Source organism: Cnephaeus nilssonii, assembly GCF_951640355.1.
Source record: "Cnephaeus nilssonii genome assembly, chromosome: 16".
Classification (NCBI taxonomy): Eukaryota; Metazoa; Chordata; class Mammalia; order Chiroptera; family Vespertilionidae; genus Cnephaeus; species Cnephaeus nilssonii.
In genome coordinates, this window is record NC_137087.1 from 39,513,670 (window position 1) to 39,527,128 (window position 13,459).

The 13,459-nt window shown below is 45.4% G+C and overlaps 1 protein-coding gene and 1 pseudogene across 2 annotated transcripts in view; one reads left to right on the forward strand and one right to left on the reverse strand.

The window, feature by feature from the left end:
• The window catches only part of LOC307112730 (protein FRA10AC1), a 509,765-nt gene that overhangs the window by 216,004 nt on the left and 280,302 nt on the right, over positions 1-13,459 (reverse strand). The window lies entirely within an intron of this gene.
• Positions 2,902-5,634, forward strand: LOC307112728 (polypeptide N-acetylgalactosaminyltransferase 11-like; annotated as a pseudogene). Its single transcript, XR_013815283.1, has 2 exons — positions 2,902-5,033; positions 5,588-5,634. The product of XR_013815283.1 is annotated as a polypeptide N-acetylgalactosaminyltransferase 11-like (transcript).

Consider the following 13,459-nt stretch of genomic DNA (forward strand, 5'->3'; position numbering starts at 1 on the left):
TTATTAGATAGAATATTATAAAAGTGGATACAAACACATAACTTGCAGGAAGAAGAAAATACCATGGTGGAACTAGAAGGGCCTTAAGAAATTTATTGTTCTAGGGCCGTGGTTGGCAAACTGCGGCTCGCGAGCCACATGCGGTTCTTTGGACCCTTGAGTGTGGCTCTTCCACAAAATACCACGGCCTGGGTGAGTCTATTTTGAAGAAGTGGTGTTAGAAGAAGTTTAAGTTTAAAAAATTTGGCTCTCAAAAGAAATTTCAATCATTGTACTGTTGATATTTGGCTCTGTTGACTAATGAGTTTGCCGACCACTGTTCTAGGGCAGTAATGCTGAAGAATGTGGGCTTGAGTGTTAGAGAATCCAGGTTAAATCTAACTGTGCTAATTATCAACTACAGGACTTTGAGCAAGCGGCATAACTAGCCAAAACCTCTATTTCCTTACCTGTAAAAATGGGGATAGTGCCTACTTACTAGCATGGGTATGAAGATTAATGAAATCCTATATAATAAAGAGATAATATGCTAATTAGACCGGACAGCGGAACCACCTTCTGAAATGACCTTCTGGAACGACCAGTGGGTTGAAGGGCGGGGCTACGGGGCCACAAGGCAGCAGAGGCAGGTGGGGCTGTGAGGGCCGAGCCCCTTGCATGAATTTCGTGCATCAGGCCTCTAGTTATCATATATCATGTGTTAGCACATTACCTTTCTGGCAAGAATAAGGACTTTGACAAAAGGCAGTCATTATTATCTGAAACTCAAACATGTTTCCACCTTGTCCAGAAACCAGTTGATCAAGAAGATATGACAGGAACAAGGAAAAGAAGGAGGTGGTGAAAGGCACTAAAAATCTTCATCTTCCAAAGCAGAATAAAATAAATCATCTAAAGTTGATAAATCATTAACTAGAGACCTAAGAGTGTGTAAGAATATAATGGCAACCACCAGAAGAGTTAAGAACAGAAATTGTTTACAGTGATTGCCTTTGAGAAGTGGAATTGGGAAAAGAGAAAAGAGATTTCATTATTTATAGTACACCCTTTGTACTGTTGAAATATTTATCATACACTAAATAGTACATAAAACTTTAAAACCTAGTTCTATAATTTTAAAAGAATATATTGAGCAAGTAGAAAGGTTTAAAAAATGTACCTGGATGTATAAAAATGAAATTGCTTGAGTACTTTCTGTCCTTACCACCCCTGAAGGTCAAACTGCTGCTGCTTCAGAAGACTAGTGCTGGTACTTCCAGTCAAGATGGCAGGTAGGTAAATGTGGTACTTGAAACCTCCCACAACCACATCAGAATTACAATGAAACTACAGAACAACCATCATTCAGACCCGCCAGAGATCTAGCTGAACAGAAGTCTATAACTAAGGCTATAAAGAATCAACATCCAGACTGCAAGAAGGGGAGGAGATGGGAAAAGGGGTGGTCCCACACCCACATGTGGCAGTTAAAAATCGGGAGGGATATCTCAGCTGCAGAAGTCCCCCTGAGCCCTAACCGGTTTGGCTCAGTGGATAGAGCGTCGGCCTGCGGACTGAAGGGTCCCAGGTTCAATTCTGATCAAGGGCATGTACCTTGGTTGCAGGCACATCCCCAGTAGGGGGTGTGCAGGAGGCAGCTGATTGATGTTTCTAACTCTCTATCCCTCTCCCTTCCTCTCTGTAAAAAATCAATAAAATATGTTTAAAAAAAAATGTCACCCTGAGAAGCCCCACACCCAGCCCCCCAGCCCAGGGTTCCAGTGCTGGGAAGAAAAGTCCCCATAACTTCTGGCTGTAAAAACCAGTGGGGATTGTGGCCAAGTGTGACGGAGGGCTGCTGGAGTCCCAAGTGTTCCTCTTAAAGAGCCCACAGAGAGAAAGATAAATGCCAGATGATTTCACTTACATGTAGAATCTAAAGAACACAATAAATGAACAAGCAGAACAGAAAAAGACTCAGATACTGAGAACATTTTGATGGTTGCCAGATAGAATAGGGGTTGAAGGAATGGGTGAAAAAGGTGAAGGGATTTAGAAGTACAAATTGGTAGTTACACAATAGTCATGGGGCTGTAAAGTTCAACATAGGGAATATAGTCAATAATATTGTAATAACTATATACGGTGTCAGATGGGTACTAGATTTATCAGGGTGATCACTTGTAAGTTATATAAATGTCAGCTCATGGGTTATAAATCTGAAACTAACATAATATTGTATGTCAACTGTAATTAAAAAAAATCTTTTTATTGATTTTTAGAAAGAGAGGAAGGGTGATGTGGGGCAGAGAGAGAGAGAAACATCAATGGAACAGTTAAACATCAATCAGCTATTGCCTGCACACACCCTACCAGGGATCAGGCCCTAACCTGGGCATGTGTCCATGACTGGGAATTAAACTGGCAACCTGAGCCAACCAACTGAGCCACACTGGCCAGGGCATGTCAACTGTAAGTTTTTTAAAAGTTAAAAAAGAAAGAAGATGGTAGAGGCTGTGGCACCGGCACTGGATGAGCACGCCAGAAGCCTGGGCCAACCTGTGGTCGCTACCCCACCTGGCATCTTCTCCCGGGTGTTCTGCCCTGCGGCAGCTAGTGCTGCTGGACCTGGGCTGTGGTGGGAGGGAAGCTGCCACAGCCCGAGTCCCAGAGATCCCGGGATCCTGCATTGCCGGCGCTGGGATTCACCAGAGGATCTTTCTGGGATCTTCACCTTCACCTTGAGGACCCGGTCAGGTTCCTGGAGGTAAAGCCCACAGAAGTGAAGCAGCCCCCCAAAACTGCATTCCTGGTTTTGAACTCTCATGACAGTTCATACCCAGCCACCATCACAAGTTTATGGCTCCAGCAGCTTTTGCTCTAGGAAGCTGAAAATGGCCCTTCAGCTATGCTAGGTCTATAATGGGAAGCATCACAGTTCGATATTTCTGTTATGGATGCCTTACATCTGTGACCTGGACGGTTTTGCTTTTTGTTTATTTTAACTTCAGTGAAGTGACTCGGCCACTTTAAGAATGTGCCCATCAAGGGGTCTGGGCCCCATGAGCCATTCCCCCCCAAAAATCTATCCTCATTTCTCCCAAGGTCCAAGTTGAATATTAGAATTACAGTTCAAAGCAAACAAGATTGATGATGTGGTAATCATATTGAAGATGCAGAAAAAGGCAACATGAAATTCTCTTCTGAGTTGGGTATGATTTTTAATGAACATGATCAGGAATTGAGAGACTTGGGGTATCAGAAGCATGCCTTCAATATGCTCATTAGCAACCACTTGGGCTACCACAGAGATGTGCCAGATACAAGGAATGTAGCATGTAAAGACAAGGCATGTCCTACAGACCTGCCAGGCACTAGTGTTGTTATTTGTTTCTACAATGAAGCCTTGTCTGCTTTGCTGCGGACTGTACACAGCATCCTGGACCACACACCAGCCCGGCTTCTCCATGAAATCATCCTCGTGGATGACAACAGTGACTTCGATGATTTGAAAGGAGAATTAGATGAATTTGTCAAATAACCTCCCTGGAAAAATTAAATTAATAAGAAATACAAAGCGTGAGGGATTAATTCAAGGAAGAATGTTAGGAGCAGCTCATGCAGCAGAAGTCCTGGTGTTCCTGGACAGCCACTGTGAAGTGAATGTAACATGGCTGCAGGCCTTGCTGGCTGCCATCCGAGAGGACCATGGAGGGTCGTGTGTCTGGTGATCGATATCATCAGTGCAGACACGCTGGCCTACAGCTCATCCCCTGTGGTACGTGGAGGGTTCAACTGGGGACTGCACTTCAAATGGGATCTTGTTCTCCTTTCTGAGCTCGGAGGACCAGAAGGAGCTACCGCATGAAGGATTGTTTCCCATGAATAGAAGCTACTTAGTGAACTCGGGCAGTATGACAGCAGCATGGATATCTGGGAAGGAGAAAACTTGGAAAGATCATTTCAGATTTGGATGTGTGGGGTAAGCTCTTCATTATCCCTTGCTCCAGAGTCAGACACGTTTTCTGGAAAAGGCGACCCTATGGTTCCTCTGAAGGCCAGGACACAACTCCTTGAGGCTGGAACACATTTGGTTGGAGGAATATAAGGAGCAGTATTTTTCCTTAAGACCTGACCTGAGGACAAGAAGCTATGGAAATGTCAGTGAGTGTGTTGAATTGAGGAAGAAGTTGGGTTGTAAATTATTTAAATGGCATTTGGATAGCATTTACCTAGAGATGCAGATATCTGGGCCCAATGCCAAACCCCAGCAACCCATTTTTATCAACAGAGGGCCAAAACACCCCAAAACCCTTCAGCATGGAAGGCTTTATCACCACCAGACTGGCAAATGTCTGGTGGCTCAGAGCCGCCCAAGTCAGAAGAGAGGCCTAGTAGTGCTTAAGGCATGTGACTACAGTGACCCAAATTAGATCTAGATTTATAATGAAGAGCATGAATTGATTTTAAGTAATCTCCTTTGCTTGGATGTCAGAAACTCGATCATGTGACCCATCCCGACTCATGAAGTGCCATGGGTTGGGAGGATCCCAGCAGTGGACCTTTGGGAGGAATAATCAACTGTACCAGGTATCAGTTGGACAGTGCCTGAAAGTGGTTGATCTACTGAGTCACAAAGGCTATGTTGCTATGGCAATCTGTGATGGTTCCTCCTCACAGCAGTGGCATTTGGAAGGTCAAGATGGAGGCAAGGGATGGAATGGAATGCTTGTCTTCCTTGCAAGATTAACAGAGGTGAAATAGCAGACATTCTATACCAGTGATGGGCAACCTTTTGAGCTTGGTGTGTCAAACTTCGCCAAAAAACTGAGCATAACTCGGGGAGTGTGTCACTTTGAGGAAAAAACTAACTCCAAGACTGTAGTCGCAAATGTTTCATCCTCCGGAGCAGCAAATGTTTCATCCTCGGCATGCGGCCGCGTGTCATCAGAAATGGCTACATGTGTCAGTGCTGACACGCGTGTCATAGGTTCGCCATCACTGTTCTATACTGTCTACATCAGAGCACCAAGTGACCATCTGGAGGTGAAGAAGTACGTGACAGTAAGGCCATTTCTAGGCCTCTGTTAAGGAATTTCTTACTTAATGGTAGGAAACCAGAATACGGTTTTAATATAAAGAGTCAGGTTTATACAGAAGGATAATACCCAGGAAATTGCTAGGGCTATCCAAATTAGCTTATAATTCTTTTTAATCCCCTTTAATGGAATGGAACGTGTCATGATTTCCTCTCTTAGAATACTTCATAGCATACAGTTAACTTTAAACAAACTGACTGAATCCACGCATTGTTTCTACAATGATATTTAAGAGGTGGTTAACTATTATAAATTTTTTGATGAATTATGGCACTATATACATTTAAAATAAAGAATCCTTTTAATTTAAAAATAGAAGAAGACTAGTGCTGGCCTCTGATTCAGTTGTAGTAGCCAAGAACTGCATATGTGTGTGTATCTGTGGTACAGCTGTTTGTCTCTCAAGTGGTACTGGAGTTCTCTACTCACTGACACCTTGCCTAAGCCTTCTTCCACTTTGAGGTCTCTTATTATTAAAAATTAATATTTTTCCCCTTTTTGTTTGACAGCATGAAAAGTTGGAAGAAGATCAACTCTGGTAATGGGAAAAGAGACATGGAGCAGACAGCAAGAGAGTGGACGGAAAACAGTAGGATGGTTCAGACAGGCAGAAGATCCAGGAAGGGACTAAAATCAGAGCTGTGTTATTTGAGGGTACCGATTCACTTGGCAAATTGCCTATGAACTCTCCCTACCCAACTAGGTCCTAGCTAAGATCCCCAGCTTTGGACAACAGATGTGAGATAAAAAGAGATCAGAGCTGTGGTCACTGGAGCATAACTGTTCTCATAGCAGATAAGGGGAATAGGTAGACTTTGGTTAATTTTTTCTGTAAAAAAATTACTGCTCTTCTTTATCCATAGCATTTTACTCCAAGAAAGTCAAGATGCAAACTACACAGCATCACTGTAACATAGAAAGTAGTCATAGAATGTTGCCATAGCAATGGCCTTAAGGTCCAAGTCAGGATTCAATGTGAAAGAAACTAAGCTCTAAAGAGGTCCTCTCAGAAACCAGCAAACCTGGTAACAAGTCTTCTGGATGAGTAGAGTTGTCTGGACCATGACTTTGGCTTCAGACATTCCTGGATTCCAAACCTATCTATGCCCTAACCAATCAATGTGACTTTGGCAAGTTGTTTAACATCTCTGAGCCTCAATGTTCTCATCTGTAAAGTGGAGATAATAGAATGCACACCTCTTTTTTTTTTTCTTTTTTTTTTAAGAGTACTTACTATCTGGTGTTTTATGTTTTTCTCTTACTTCATTCTCACAGCAGCTAGATTCTATTATAGAAACGAAAATAGAGGTTCAGAAAGAGGCTAAGTCACTTTTCTGAAGTCACACACCTGGTAAGCCATCCAGGATGGAAACTCAGGCAGTCTGACTCCAGAGCCCTGCTTTTTTTATTTATTTTTTATTTTTTTTAATTTTCATTTTTTAAAAAATTTCTTTATTGATTAAGGTGTCACATATTTGTCCTCATCTCCCCATTCCCATCCCACACCCCTCCCCACGGATGCCCCACCCCCTGTTGTCCTTAACCATTGGTTAGGCTCGTATGCATGCACACAAGTCCTGTGGTTGATCTTTCCCCCCTACCCGCACCCTCCCTTACCCTCCCTCTGAGGCCCGACAGTCCGATCGATGCCTCCTTGTTTCTGGGTCTGTTCTTGTTCATCTGTCTATGTTGTTCATCTTTTCCCCTAGATGAGTGAGATCATGTGTTACTAGAAATATACTTATAAGAACCGAATGTGAGACGAGCAATAATAGTTATGCTGACAGGCAAATGAATCAGTCTGTAGTGAGTTTCTTTCTGGACCAACAGTTCTTTTGAGACCCAATTTCAATGTCTACCAGTTCCTTATGTGTACATATCAGCACTGACTTTTCAGTTCTGGATGGTGGACAAATGGTGGTAATGCAGGTCCGACTCCCTCTGGTTTGGTCTCGCCTGGACCCAGGGGCGCGGCCTCACCGGGACTCAGGGGGGCACGGCCTCACCTGGACCGGGATCCAGCCTCACCTAGACCCAGGGGCGTGTGGCCTCATCTGAACCCAGGGTCACGCGGCCTCACCCGGACCCGGGGGCGCGCAGCCTCCCCTGGATCCAGGGGTGTGCGGCCTCCCCCGGATCCAGGGGCGCGCGGTCTCACCCGGTCCCGGGATCCAGCTTCACTCAGACCCAGGGGTGCGTGGCCTCACCCGGATCCGGGGGCACGCGGCCTCACCCGGACCCGGGGGTGTGTGGCCTCACCCCGGCCCGGGACCCAGCCTCACCCGGATCCAGGGGCACGTGGCCTCACCCAGACAAGAGCCCTACTTTAAATACTTACGCTGAACTGCCTGAAAAAACTCACTTTACAATTAAGTGAAATCATGCACTTAATAGTGCTTGGCATATTTTGAGCATTTAGTAAATGGTAGTTATTAAAATATGCACTGGGTAGAATCCAAATCGCAAATTTATAACAAATTCAAGATTAAAGTGCATTATATTGCACTTTTATTATCTAGGGCCTAGTCTCAAGTTCAGGCATCCTCACTCCCAAAGAATCTGTAAACAGAAAGCAAGTTCCCACAGGAGGATACAGGTTCTGTGGGTGCTAGAAATCATTTACATGGGAGCTACCTTTGGCAGTGTGGGAACAGGTGAAAGTAGGAAAGCAAGGAATCACTGGAGCAAGTCTCAACCATGTCAAGGCCTGAAGGGCAGTTTTCTGCCCTACAGTGACTGACTGGGAATCCAGTCCTGTGCCTTCTGAGCTGAGAAAAGAGAAATTGAGAGAGCTGAAATTTGCCTAGACCCATGCAACCACAGAGAACTCAATGTCCTTACTCCTAGGCCAACATGTCAAACTGGGAGGGAACAGGACGCTAAACAAGACACGGCCCACTAGCTAAAGGTAGGTAATGCTAGCACCTTTTTCCTTCATCATCCCCACCCCTGTCACGGTGAGGACTGAATGCAGCCCAGTCTCCTTTGTTCCCTACTCTGCCTCTATTAAGAATTGTAAATGGACCAGTGTAGGCATGCAAACAACATTAGTTGAATGAGTTATATGAAAAATGGTACTGAGATAAATATATGAGGGAATAGAATGGAAAGTTGACATAAATTTTCCACATGGGACACAGGACCCATTTCTGAAAAAGGCTTAATTTCTGTTCCCGGAAATGAAACTTCACATTTTTTTAGCTATGGGGGATACTACTTGGATGGAAATGTTTCACAAGCCTGGGACACTCTATACCATGTGTGTTCCTATTCTTTTCTTATGTTATGCTCCACATCTTCCCTCTGTCATTATCTGCCAGAACTGAGGAGAGACTGTGGCCAGTGCTGGAGAAAATACCTTGCCTGTCTCAGTTTGTATACAGACCATGGTTTACTTCAATTTTGGATCTACCTTGATGGTTTATTAGCTGTCTGTTGCATACTCAAGAATGGGTTTCCTTGGCATTTATAGAAACACTTTTATTGTGGAGATATATATATATATATATATATAAAATAAAATTTACTATTTTAACCATTTTTAAGTATAGGATTCAGTGGCATTAAGTGAATTCACAACCGTCACCACTATCTATCCACAGAATTCTTTCATCATCCCAAAATGACACTCTGTGCCTGTTAAACAATAACTTCCCCATTCCCTACTCCCTGCTAGCCCCTGCCAACCACCACTGTATTTTTGGTCTCTATGAATTTGACTATTCTTGGTCCCTCATATAAGTGGAATAATATAATTTTGTCCTTTTTATGCTTAGGTTATTCTACTTAGCATAATGTTTTCAAGGTTTATCCATGTTGTAGCATGTGTCAAAATTTCATTTCTTTTTTAAGGCTCAATAATATTTCATTGTATGTACTGTATATACATTTTATTTATCCATTCATTTATTGGTAGCCATTTGGGTTGTTTCTACTTTTAAGCTACTGTGAACAATACTGCACATGGGTGTACAGGTATTTGTTTGAGCCCCTGCTTTCTATTCTTCCAGGTATATATCCAGAAGTGAATTTGCTGAATCATATGGTAATTCTGTTTAATTTTTTAAATATACTTCTATCCATTTCAGAGAGGAAGGGAGAGGGAGAGAGAGAGAGAAACATCAACGATGAGAGAGAATCACCGATCGGCTGCCTCCTGCATGTCCCCCACTGGGGATCCAGCCCCACAACCTGGGACTGGAATCGAACCTGGGACCCTTCAGTCTGCAGGCCTACGCTCTAGCCACTGAGCCAAACCAGCTAGAGCTATGTTTAATTTTTTTAAAGGAACTGACCCTGGCATTTCTGTTGTTATAATTCTAGAGTCACTTCTTATCACCTGGAAGTTTATTTTGCCTTGCTAATGTACCATCCTACATTTATGCTAATCCCCCTCTTTTCCTTGTTCCCTCTTCATTTACCAAGGTTATTTAGAATTACGATCTTATGTTCTACGGTACTGATTTTCCCTAAAACACAAATATTACACCTTATTTCTTGGAACAAACTGCCATTTTCAAAGTTATAAGTTGTATTAGCTGAAAGGGTAAAAAAATAAATGTTTTTTTAAAAAAAGCAGTCTTTCAAATCAATACCAAGATACTAGTCTAGTATGAATCAGAGACATACTAGGAAAAGACAGTTCCTGATTTATAAGACTCACTGTTTTGTGCTGGTCTCAGCCTATCAATATACAATGTTGTGGTTGGTTTGGCCCTTATAATTTTTATTATGATTGCAAGACACCCTTCAGTAATAACCATCAGGAAAGTGTGAAAAAAACCACAAAGGTTAATTACTCACAGGGCCTGGAAATTATATCGGAGACCATACAGTGGGGTCTCAGGTAGAAAGAGAGCACGTACACAGGGCCTGGCGTCCTGCTTTCATTGGAGTCCAGACTAGGGGCCTAGGGTTTCTGGAGTCACTCTGTATTGGTGAAGAATGGGGTGTGTGTGTGTGGGGGGGAGGGGCACAAATGATTTTGGCTATTGAAATCAACCGAGATCTCTAAAACAAAGGAGCCTCAGGACCAGGAGTTGACCTCGCCCTTATGTAGTTTTGTGGTTGGCTATGTGTTTATTCCAGATAGCTGTCTCTGGAGTAGACACATCTTTGAAGTGTATGCCTCAGCATTCAAAGTTCAAGTGAGGTAGTTGCATTACAAAGAAGAAAACCACTATCAAAGGTGTACACTACCCTACACTACACTACACTACACTACATTTGTAATGCAACTGCATACCTGACTGGCAAACAGTACTAGAAATCAGGAATCCAACTCCTCCTGTGGAACCTGGAGGTCTCCATCTGCCACCACTGGGATGGTGAGGATCTTGGAGTTTCATTTGTTAATAAGGATTTTAGAACCCAGCTGTCCTCTACTTTCATCTTCCTTCTCACATCTTAACACCAGAATGATGGGAGTGCCACCCTGTCTGTGGTTACCTGGCATCATAGTGAGAGGTACTGTCCTCACTGGAGGATCCAATTCCTTCAAATTAGAAGAGTTTCCATTGTAACACTGCATGATTTTGCATACAGAAGCAATACTCTTTCCCATCAAGTCCTAGTCCATTCCACCTCCTAATCAATCTTTCCCCTCTGCCTCCTCTGCCTCGAGTCACTAGAGCACTACAGTAGGCTCTGAGCTGGTCTCCACCATTATCAGGATTTCCCCATCCTTCACACTGTGCGGAAACCCACTTCTCACCAGCTCAATGTCATTGGTATCAAGCCTTGAAACAACAATGCTCAAAGAACTTAATCATACCACACACCTGCTAGATGAAGCCCAAACAGAGCCAGTTCTAGCCTGGTCCATACTTTTCTTACCAGTTACTTTTCTTTTTTTAAATATATTTTATTGATTTTTTACAGAGAGGAAGGGAGAGGGATAGAGAGTTAGAAACATCGATGAGAGGGAAACATTGATCAGCTGCCTCCTGCACACTCCCCACTGGGTATGTGCCTGCAACTAAGGTACATGCCCTTGACAGGAATCAAACCTGGGACCTTTCAGTCCACAGGCCGGCGCTCTATTTACTGAGCCAAACCATTTAGGGCGCAGTTACTTTTTAAAAATATATATATTTTATTGATTTTCACAGAGAGGAAGAGAGAAGGATAGAGAGTTAGAAACATTGACGAAAGAGAAACATCAATCAGCTGCCTCCTGCACACCCCCTACTGGGGATATGCCTGCAACCAAGATACATGCCCTTGACCAGAATTGAACCTGGGACCCTTCAGTCCGCAGGCTGACGCTCTACCCACTGAGCAAAACCGGTTAGGGCATACCAGTTACTTTTTATGTTTTCATGGCTCTTATAGGCTTAGTTAAAAGAATGACTATAATTGATACCATTTATATGTGAAGATCAGCAGAAGAGGGGAAGTTAAAGGGAATATATAAACTGTAATACTAAAGCCATTCTGAAACCAGACAACCAATGGGTCTGGGCTGCCTGTCACTACTTGAGCCAATTAAGCAGAGACACGGCTGAATAATATATGAGCATTTATTCCAATAACTAGAGACCTGGTGCACGAAATTCGTGCACGGGGAGGGGGGGTGTCCCTCAGCCCAGCCTGCACCCTCTCAAATCTGGTGCCCATCTCACAATCCAGAACTGCTGGCTCTCAACCGCTCGCCTGGCTGCCTGGCTGCCTGATTTCCCTAACCGCTTCTTCCTGCCAGCCTGATCACCCCCTAACCACTTCCCTGCCAGTCTGATCGACGCCTAACTTCTCCCCCATTGGCCCGATTGCCCCTAACTGCCCTCCTCTGCTGGCCTGTTTGCCCTAAACTGCCTTCCCCTGCAGGCCTGGTCACCCCTAACTTCCCTCCCTTGCCAGCCTGGTCGCCCCTAACTGCCCTCCCCTGCCAGCCCAATTGCCCCTAACTGCCCTCCCCTGCTGACCTGGTCACCCCTAACTGCCCTCCCCTGCTGGCCTGGTCACCCCCAACTGTCCTCCCCTGCAGGCCTGGTTGCCCCCAACTGCCCTCCCTGCTGGCCCAGTCACCCCTAACTGCTCTCCCCTGCAGGCAGGGTTGCCCCAACTGCCCTCCCCTAGAGGCCTGGTTCCCCCCAACTGCCCTCCCCTGAAGGCCTGGTTGCCCCAACTGCCCTCCCCGGCAGGCCTGCCCCCCCCCCACCAACTGTCCGACCCTGCAGGCCTGGGTCCCCCAACTGTCCTCCCCTGCAGGCCTGGTTGCCCCAACTGTCCTCCCATGCAGGCCTTGTTGCCCCAACTGCCCTCCCTTGCAGGCCTGGTCCCTCCCAAGTGCCCTCCCCTGCTGGCCATCTTGTGGTGGCCATCTTGTGTCCACATGGGGGCAGCCATCTTGTGTGTTGGAGTGATGGTCTATTTGCATATTACCTCTTTATTATATAGGACTAGAGGCCCAATGCACAAAATTCGTGCACGGTGGCGGGGGGGAGTTTCCCTCAGCCTAGCCTGCACCCTCTCCAATCTGGGACCCCTCGAGGGATGTCCGACTGCCCGTTTAGGCCCGGTCCAGTGAGATCAGGCCTAAATGGGCAGTTGGACACCCCTTTCACAATCTGGGACTGCTGGCTCTCAACCGTTCGCCTGCCTGCCTGCCTCCCTGCCTGATTGTCCCTAACTGCTTCTGCCTGCCAGCCTGATCACCCCCTAATCACTCCCTGCCAGCCTGATCGATGCCTAACTGCTCCACTGCCAGCCCGATTGCCCCTAACTGCTCTCCCCTGCTGACCTGGTCACCCGTAACTGTCCTCCCTTGCAGGCCTGGTCGCCCCCAACTGCCCTCCCCTGCTGGCCTGGGCACCCCTTACTGCCCTTCCCTGCAGGCCTGATCACCCTCAACTGCCCTTCCTTGCAGGCCTGTTCCCTCCCAACTGCCCTCCCCTGCCGGCCATCTTGTGGTGGCCATCTTGTGTCCACATGGGGACAGCCATCTTTGACCATATGGGGACAGCCATCTTGTGTGTTGGAGAGATGGTCAATTTGCATAATACTCTTTTATTAGATAGGATTATTACATAGGATGCTAGCAGTATGGGAGAGCAGCAGGTCATCCACAAAAATCTGCTCTGCAATCCCCCACCCTCCATAAGCCAGCTGCTTATATGAGGTAGGACAAAGATTATACAGGGAGGAAGGCAAAAGTAATAAGAATGGGTATGCAAAATGACTATTACAGGCACGCGGGAGATGAAATACAATGGAGGCCTACATGTTATTGCCACGAAGGAAAGGTCAGGGAGTTCAAACCACATGACCAGTGATTTGCTAGGGAAGGACTAAGTTACCCCGGGATGAGGCCCCACCCTACAATTGACTGCCCCTTGCTAGGCACCTAGGGCTTTCCACCCTGGTGACCTTCTTCTGTACCT